Raw genomic sequence first — 9,788 nt, forward strand, 5'->3', positions numbered from 1 at the left:
CTGCTTTAGGTGTAAGGTTAGGTTGTTTATTTGAGATGTTTCTTGTTTCTTAAAGTAGGATTGTATTGCTATAAACTTCCCTCTTAGAACTGCTTTTGCTGCATCCCACAGGTTTTGTGTTGTCATGTTTTCATTGTCATTTGTTTTTAGGTATTTTTTGATTTCCTCTTTGATTTCTTCAGTGATCTCTTGGTTATTAAGTAGTGTGTTGTTTAGCTTCCATGTGTTTGTATTTCTTACAGATTTTTTCCTGTTATTGCTATCTAGTCTGATAGCATTGTGGTCAGAAAAGATACTTGATATGACTTCAATTTTCTTAAATTTACCAAGGCTTGATTTGTGATCCAAGATATGATCTATCCTGGAGAATGTTCCATGAGCACTTGAGAAGAATGTGTATTCTGTTGTTTTATTTATTTTCATTTTGGATGATCTGTCCATTGTTGAAAGTGGGGTGTTAAAGTCCCCTACTATGATTGTGTTACTGTCGATTTCCCCTTTTATGGCTGTTAGTATTTGCCTTATGTATTGAGGTTATCCTCTGTTGGGTGCATAAATATTTATAATTGTTATATCTTCTTCGTGGATTGATCCTTTGATCATTAGGTAGTGTCCTTCTTTGTCTCTTGTAATAGTTTTTATTTTAAAGTCTATTTTGTCTGATATGAGAATTGCTACTCCAGCTTTCTTCTGATTTCCATTTGCATGGAATATCTTTTTCCATCCCCTCACTTTCAGTCTGTATGTGTCCCTAGGTCTGAAGTGGGTCTCTTGTAGAAAACATATATACGGGTCTTGTTTTTGTGTCCATTCAGCCTATCTATGTCTTTTGGTTGGAGCATTTAATCCATTTACATTTAAGGTAATTATCGATAGATATGTTCCTATTACCATTTTCTTAATTGTTTTGGGTTTATTATTGTAGGTCTTTTCCTTCTCTTGTGTTTCCTGCCTAGAGAAGTTCCTTTAGCATTTGTTGTAAAGCTGATTTGGTGGTGCTGAATTCTCTTAGCTTTTGCTTGTCTGTAAAGGTTTTAATTTCTCCATCAAATCTGAATGATATCCTTGCTGGGTAATCCTGGTTGTAGGTTTTTATCCTTCATCGCTTTAAATATGTCCTGCCACTCCCTTCTGGCTTGCAGCATTTCTTCTGAAAGATCAGCTGTTAACCTTATGGGGATTCCCTTATGTGTTATTTGTTGTTTTTCCCTTGCTGCTTTTAATATTTGTTCTTTGTATTTAATTTTTGATAGTTTAATATGTGTCTTGGCGAGTTTCTCCTTGGATTTATCATGTATGGGACTCTCTGTGCTTCCTGGACTTGATTAACTATTTCCTTTCCCATATTAGGGAAGTTTTCAACTATAATCTCTTCAAATATTTTCTCAGCCCCTTTCTTTTTCTCTTCTTCTTCTGGGACCCCTATAATTCGAATGTTGGTGCGTTTAATGTTGTCCCAGAGGTCTCTGAGACTGTCCTCAGTTCTTTTCATTCTTTTTTCTTTATTCTGCTTATTGATTCCTTCTAGTGTAGTTTTCATTTCAGTTATTGTATTGTTCATCTCTGTTTGTTTGCTCTTTAGTTCTTCTAGGTCCTTGTTAAACGTTTCTTGTATTTACTCCATTCTATTTCCAAGAATTTGGATCATCTTTACTCTCATTACTCGGAATTCTTTTTCAGGTAGACTGCCTATTTCCGCTTCATTTGTTAGGTCTGGCGGGTTTCTGCCTTGCTCCTTCATCTGCTGTGTTTTTCTCTGTCTTCTCATTTTGCTTAACTTACTGTGTTTGGGGTGTCCTTTTTGCAGGCTGAAGGTTCATAGTTCCTGTTGTTTTTTGGTGTCTGTCCCCAGTGGCTAAGTTTGGTTCAGTGGGTGTGTAGGCTTCCTGGTGGAGGTGACTAGTGCCTGTGTTCTGGTGGATGAGGCTGTATCTTGTCTTTCTGGTGGGCAGGTCCTCTTCTGGTGGTGTGTTTTGCGGTGTCTGTGGCCTTATTATGATTTTAGGCAGCCTCTGTGCTAATGGATGGGTTTGTGTTTGTCTTGCTAGTTGTTTGGCATAGTGTGTCCAGCACTGTAGCTTGCTGGTCATTGAGTGGAGCTGGGTCTTGGCGTTGAGATGGAGATCTCTGGGAGATTTTTGCCATGTGATATTATGTGGAGCTGGGAGGTCTCTTGTGGACCAGTGTCCTGAACTTGTCTCTCCCACCTGAGTGGCACAGCCCCGATGCCTGGCTGGAGCACCAAGAGCCTGTCCTCCACACTGCTCAGAATAAAAGGGAGGAAAAAAAGAAAGAAAGAAAGAAGGAAGAAGATAAAATAAAGTAAAATAAAGTTATTAAAATAAAAAATAATTATTAAGAAAAAAAATTTTTTAAGTAATAAAAAGAAAAAAAAACCGGACAGACAGAATCCTAGGACAAATAGTAAAAGCAAAGCTATACAGACAAAATCACTCACAGAAGCATACACATACACACTCAGGAAAAGAGAAAAAGGGAAAAAAGTATATATATCATTGCTCCCAAAGTCCACCTCCTCAATTGGGGTGATTCGTTGTCTTCAGGTATTCCACAGATGCAAGGTACATCAAGTTGATTGCGGAGATTTAGTCTGCTGCTCCTGAGGCTGCTGGGAGAAATTTCCCTTCTCTTCTTTGTTCGCACAGCTCCTGGGGTTCAGCTTTGGATTTGGCCCCGCCTCTACGTGTAGGTCGCCTGAGGATGTCTGTTCTTCGCTCAGACAGAACGGGGTTAAAGGAGCCGCTGATTCGGGGGCTCTGGCTCACTCAGGCCGGGGGGAGGGAGGAGCACGGAATGTGGGGCGAGCCTGGGGCGGCAGAGGCCAGCGTGACATTACACCAGCCTGAGGCGCACCGTGCATTCTCCCGGGGAAGTTGTCCCTGGATCATGGGACCCTGGCAGTGGCGGGCTGCACAGGCTCCCAGGAGGGGTGGTGTGGAGAGTGACCTATGCTCGCACACAGGCTTCTTGGTGGCGGCAGCAGCAGCCCTAGCGTCTCATGCCCGTCTCTGGGGTCTGCCTGATAGCTGCGGCTCGCGCCCGTTTCTGGAGCTCCTTTAAGCGGCGCTCTTAATCCCCTCTCCTCGCACACCAGGAAATAAAGAGGCAAGAAAAAATCTCTTGCCTCTTCGGAAACTCCAGACTTCTCCCGGACTCCCTCCCGGCTAGCCGTGGCGCACTAACCCCTTCGGGCTGTGTTCACGCCACCAACACCAGTCCTCTCCCGGCTTCCAACCGAAGCCCGAGCCTCAGCTCCCAGCCCCAGCTCCCAGCCCCTGCCCACCCCGGCGGGTGAGCAGACAAGCCTCTCGGGCTGGTGAGTGCTGGTCGGCACCGATCAGCCGAATGTGCAGGAATCTCTCCGCTTTGCCCTCCGCACCCTGTTACTGCGCTCTCCTCTGTGGCTCCGAAGCTTCCCCCCTCCGCCACCGGCAGTCTCTGCCCGGGAAGGGGCTTCTAGTGTGTGAGAACCTTTCCTCCTTCACAGCTCCCTCCCACTGGTGCATGTCCCGTCCCTATTCTTTGTCTCTGTTTTTTCTTTTGCCCTACTCAGGGCAAAAGGCGTGGGGAGTTTCTTGCCTTTTGGGAGGTCTGAGGTCTTCTGCCAGCGTTCAGTAGGTGTTCTGTAGGAGTTGTTCCACCTGTAGATGTATTTCTGATGTATTTGTGGGGAGGAAGGTGATCTCCGCGTCTTACTCTTCCGCCATCTTGAAGCTCCTCCTGATTCTCCGTTTCTAACAAGCTCCCACGATGGTGATGCTGCTGGTCATCAGATCACTCTGTGCAGCAAGGAGGGTACAAGTGAACAAAAAATTAATAATGGAAAAGATAACTCCATAGTACAGTAGATTAATAGAAAAAAATGCAATGAGAAGAAAGAGGTTCTAATATAATAAGAAGTTAGTAAATGATAAAGGTGAATGCTTAATGAGGAAAGAAGAATCTCGTCCATCATTGGTGTTGGGGAAATTGTTTAGGTCTCTGATGCAAGAAAAATTGCATTACTGTCTCCCAGCAATACCAAAGTCATTGCCAGGTAAATTGAGAAATTTTGTGGAAAATTCAATCCTATAAAGTAAATCAAATTATAAAACTATAAAATAAGTATAAACTCAGAATAGGGAGGATTATTTTAAATGTAAAACAGAAGCAGAACTCTAAAGGAAAAAACTGATATATTTGACAACATACATGTAATGCTTTTTTATATTAAAATAAAGGGTAAATAATAAGCTGTGGTATGTTTGCTAAGCATCACATCTCTATCAACAGTGATTCTTAAAAGATTCTATCTTCTGACCCAGTAATTATACTTATTTTGGAGATATGCAAAGAGATGTTTTCATATAGATATTAATCACAGCATAAATTGTAGCATTAAAAAGTAGAACATATCCAAATTAAACAGTCAGGAATAAGCTAGAAATTCTAGACTATGAAATACTATAAAAATATTCAGTGATAGTTTAAAGATGTATTTAATATTATGTATAGGGAATTCTCGTGGCTTATTTTTAAGTGTAAAATTACCAAATTCTTTAAAATGTATACATATATACATATATGCAGATAATATGTAAATGTAATTACACATATGTATGGATGGATAGATAAACAATAAATAGGTAGATAGAGAGATAGATAGCATATAGATACAAATATATACATATCCACATGAAGTAAGAAAATATTTAAAAAGGCAGATTTTACAATATTTTTCTCCGGTTGGTTGGGATCGAAGGTGATGTTTATTTTATTCGTCATACACTCTATATATCCAAATTTTCTGCAACAAATGCATTATTTTTATAATCATCCAAAGGACTACAGTAATTAAAAAAAAAAAAATTAAAAAGGACTATGAGTCCAGAAAGAATGTGTTTTCCATGCCACAAAAATTTTAGTCCTGAGAAAACCCAGATCAGAGAAGGCCCAGAGCATCTTGTGTCCTGGTAGCCTCTCTCCTGACCCCTAAATAATGCAAAAGGGACTCCAAGACGAAATGCAGGGTCCAGATTCTTCTTCATTTTTTCTATATTTGTCGGTCATAAGCCATTATAAAGCATCTATGATATATCTAGCACCCTATTAATATATCTTTGTAAGAATATCTTAACTATACATACTGATAATAAAAGTTCTCTTCTACAGTTGACACATTTTCACTTTGAGATTTTTCAACTTTATCTGAAAATACTGTTGTGTCGAGGAATTAAAAAGTTTTCATTTAAAGAGGACACAACATGTGATGGTCACTGTGCATACATTATATTTAATATTCATAAATCTTTTGTAAAATGGATATTATTGTCCCTGATTTAACCGAGTCAGCAATTGAGATGTTCAAAATCATAGAGGGAAGAACCCAATCTGTCTAGGACTGTAGCCAATATTTCTTTCCTTTTTATATTACCTTTATTCAGGGATTTTACTTAATAACCAAGGAGAAGTAAGAAAAAATGATAAACCATCCTACACTATTGCTCATTATGGATTTGCAACCAGGGGCTTGGTCTCTACAGCTTCCGGGGACAGTCTGTCCAGATTTCTAAGCCTAAAGGTCCTCCGTCCGGTCCGTGAGTAGGAAGCAGGCATTAATTGAGTTATTTCAAGTCTGTTTTTGGCTATGAATGTCCCCAGGTGTAAGTGCCCAGTGTGTTCTGTGAGCATCAGTTACTTACTAAACTTCCCACACACTAGAGAACCAGTAAACAAACAGGAGCAAATTGTAAGGGAGGAAACAAATCCTTACAGTTTTCCTAATTATTTAAAAAGAGGTTAAAGAGGTCATGGAAAATGTTTCTTTAATGGGCCAGCACTTCTGCTCCAGATTATAAGGAAACAGGTGTGCAGCAGTAGCTCAAATAACCTGAACCGATTCTTCCTCCTGTCTCCAAACGCTTTTCACCAAACAATAGGGAACTGATTTTTTGAATGCCACTTAATCAGAGAATCAGCATTTATTATTTATTCTAAGGTGATAAAAAGTCACCCTTGAAAAGTGTCATTGCAAAAGTTGAAATGGATCCAACACAGGCATTCCTGAGACCTAACACAGAGTGGTTTTGATCATTTCCTTTGAGACACAGCCAGGACATTTGTATGCCTCTTATCCCCATCCCTGAACGCTGCTGCTGGTCTTGGTTCTGCCTCCCATGCCCCACCCTCCCCCACCGACTTCAACAAGAGCTAGGGTGCTCTTAGAGCACTTACGTTCTATACTTCTACTAGCAAAATCTAAAGTCTAAATCTGCAAATCCTTCTGCAGTTTTCACTGAACTATCACTAATTTGTCTGAATTCATAAACCCTTCCACCTCAGTTCCACAAACTTAGACCAAGGGAACATTTGATACACTCATCTGAGCATCTTTTACATTGCTTTCTAAAAATATTTTAGTCTTGTATTTTTTGTGCTTCCAAAAGTATTAAAGTGGATATATTTTATTTATATTAATAACAATATATTGTTATATATTAATATATAAGGATACATTTATTTGAGATATAAAAAAACACATATAACTTTATTAATTCTAATAACATTTCATTAATTTTATTAATAGTAAAGTAATTTAGATCATGACTAGAGTAGGAGAACAGCAGGTATAATTCTAGGGGAATCAGGGTAGTATTGTGGTTAAGAAGGTGAGTTCTGGAGCTAGAAATATGATTTTTAAATCCCAATCTTTTATTTGCTTGTAATGTGACTTAGGCAAGTTATTTAACTTCTCCATTGCTTTGTTTAACTTATTTTAAAGTGGATATAATAATAGTACCTATCTTAAAGCTTTGTTAGAAGAATTAAGCAAAAAATTGGTACAGTGCTTGACATAGAATAACTTCTCAAATAATACTGGCTGCTAATATTATTATCTTCATTCTCATGCCTTATACTAGATATCTGGAGATACACACAAAAACGTAAGATATGGCCTTCTACTTAGAAGAACTTAAATTCTAGCAGGTGACACAAAAACATAAATAAATCCTTTCAACACAGTATGGTCAGTGTTGTACTAGAGCAGATCCTGGATCTAGGGGAGTTTAGAGGATTCACACAGGGGCACTGCCTCAGGCCAGGGCAGGGTCCCTTGAGGAGATGACACCTCATCTGAGACTTAAAGGACAAATAGGCATTAGTGAGGCGAGCGAGGAATTTTGGAACATAGAAAGTCATATGAAGTCAATGTCCAGGACTTGGGGATCAGATGTGGGAGGCAGAGAGTCTCAGCCTTGGGGTTGGCAGTCATATGGTGATGATGGTGATAGAGGTAGGGTTACTGGAGAAGATTTCTGATGGGGAAGATAAATACATCCACTGTTTTGGACGTGTTAATTTAGTTCAGCTTATGAAACACCCAATTATTTTTATTTTATTTTTTTAAACTGCTTTATTGGAGTATAATTGCTTTACAATGGTGTGTTAGTTTCTGCTGTACAACAAAGTGAATCAGCTATATGTATACATATATCCCTGTATCCCCTCCCTCTTGAGCCTCCCTCCCACCCTCCCTATCCCACCCCTTTAGGTGGAGCTGATCTCCCCGTGCTATGCGGCTGCTTCCCACTAGCTATCTATTTTATATTTGGTAGTGTATATATGTCCATGCCACTCTCTCACTTCGTCCCAGCTTCCCCTTCCCCCACTGTGTCCTTAAGTCTGATCTCTACATCTGCATCTTTATTCCTGCCCTGCCATGAAACACCCAATTAAAAGTATCTAGTTCACAGTTTGATTCAAAATATCAGAAGTCAGTATCACAAGAGTAAATTTAAAAATCTTCAGAATAAAAACAGTAATTGAAACCATAAGAGCAGATGAGATTTCCCAGGTAAAAGAAGAAGATGAAGGACAAAATGTTGGGCAAAAAACCAGTTTTAGATATCAGAGCCAAGTTCCTCAACCTCAGCATGACTGACATCTTGTGCTGAATAATGTTTTTATGGTGAGGCTGTCCTATGCAAGGCAGCATGTTTGTCAGCATCCCTGGCCTCTACCCACTGACTCCAGTAGCACTCCCTGCCTCCTCTGGTTGGGACCAAAATGCCTCCACACCTTGTCAGATGTCTCCTGCAGGACAAATCCCCTCCAGTTTAGAAACACTGAAAAAGAAGAGAAACTATGAAATAAACTAAGAAAGGACCTTCAGCATGGTAGAAAGAGAACCAGTATTTAAGTGCTTCATGAAAATTGAAGGGTTCAGTACTTTCAAAATAGAGAGAATATTTATTCACTCAATAGATTTTTAAGGGCAGAAATGTTATAATCTGGGATGCTGAAAATCACTCATTAGATGTGACAATATGAATGTCTGTGATGGGGTTTGCCAGTGAAAATTCAGATGGGGGTGGAAGTCAGTTTATAATGATTGTTGGAATACTTGAGAGAGAAATTAGATTCAGCAAAAGTAGAATAAATTTTTACAAAGTTTAGCTAAGATGAAAAAGTAGAACAGTGAGGCATCTGTCAGTGAGAACACAAAATTCACTTTAGTAAGAAGAGAGGATGGAGAAATGTAGGGTAAAGAAGGAAAAAAGGAAAACTGATAGACCAAAGTCTGGAAGGCATAAAATCAAGAGATTAGGTAGAGAGGTTGATCTTGAGCACTTGATCCTTTCAGCCTAGAGAAAAGAATGATTTATGTATTAGTAATCATTTGTTCCATAACAAATTGTCCCCAAACGTAATGGCTTGAAATAACAATATTGATTATTTCTCAGTTTTTGTACAGTAGAATCCACGTGTGTCTCAGCTGGGTCCTCTGCTTCAGGTTCTCCTCCTGACTACAGTCAAGCTTTGGGCTGGGGCTACAGCCATCAGGGCTCTGCTGGGGAAAGGGGAGCTTTCAAGCTCAGTCACATGACTGTTGTCAGGATTTAGTTCCTTGTGAGCTCTTGGACTAAGGACTTCAATATCTTGCTGGCTGGCCAGAGGTTCCCCCTAGTTCCTAGTTCCTTGACCCATGGGCTTCTCTATATGACAGAGTACAACATGGCAATTTTCTTCATCAGAGTGAGCAAACCAAATAAAGAGGGAAAGGTGTGGGGAGGGAGGGAGAGAGGGAGAGAGAGAAGAGAGAGAGTGAATTCTCAGCTTTCTATAATCTAAGAAGTGACATTGCAATCATTTTTGCCATATTCCTTTCCTCAGAGGCAAATCATTAGGTCCATCCCACACACTAGAGGAGGGGGTTTCACAAGGACTTGAATGCCATGAGGCAGGCATTATTAGGAACTGTTTCAGGAGGGACCTCCAACAATACAGAAATACAAACATGTTTATAAGTGGCAGGGTGCATAAATTTCAGGTAGTTCACATATGATAGCCTCAGATTTATCAAATGCATCACTCTGAGAGCTATGGAGAGACTGTTGACTAAAGGGCTGAGGAAAGATAGGAAGATCTGGAATATCTGCTCAGGAAAACAGAAGAAGTTGACCAAGACTAAGAACAAGTAAAGAGTCTTGAAATTGCTGAGAGATCAGCTAAGATCAAGATCAATGAATGTATTGGGGACCAATTTATAGCGTTGGCGGTTTCCTCTAGAGGACTTATCATCTAAGTTTAGAAGAGGAAAATGCTGATTTTAGAACCAGTCCATGTCTTGGATTTGTACTGAAACTGATCTGTCTGCCCATGAAGCTTAATTCTCTGCTACGCTTATTTTGACTACCACATACACATCCCTGTTGAAAACTGGGCCAACACAATTTGTAGTACCCTTGTCCATTGTTGTAGTGATGGCTTTTCAGACCCAGGGAGGT

Source organism: Physeter macrocephalus, chromosome 2 (genome assembly GCF_002837175.3).
Source record: "Physeter macrocephalus isolate SW-GA chromosome 2, ASM283717v5, whole genome shotgun sequence".
NCBI lineage: Eukaryota > Metazoa > Chordata > Mammalia > Artiodactyla > Physeteridae > Physeter > Physeter macrocephalus.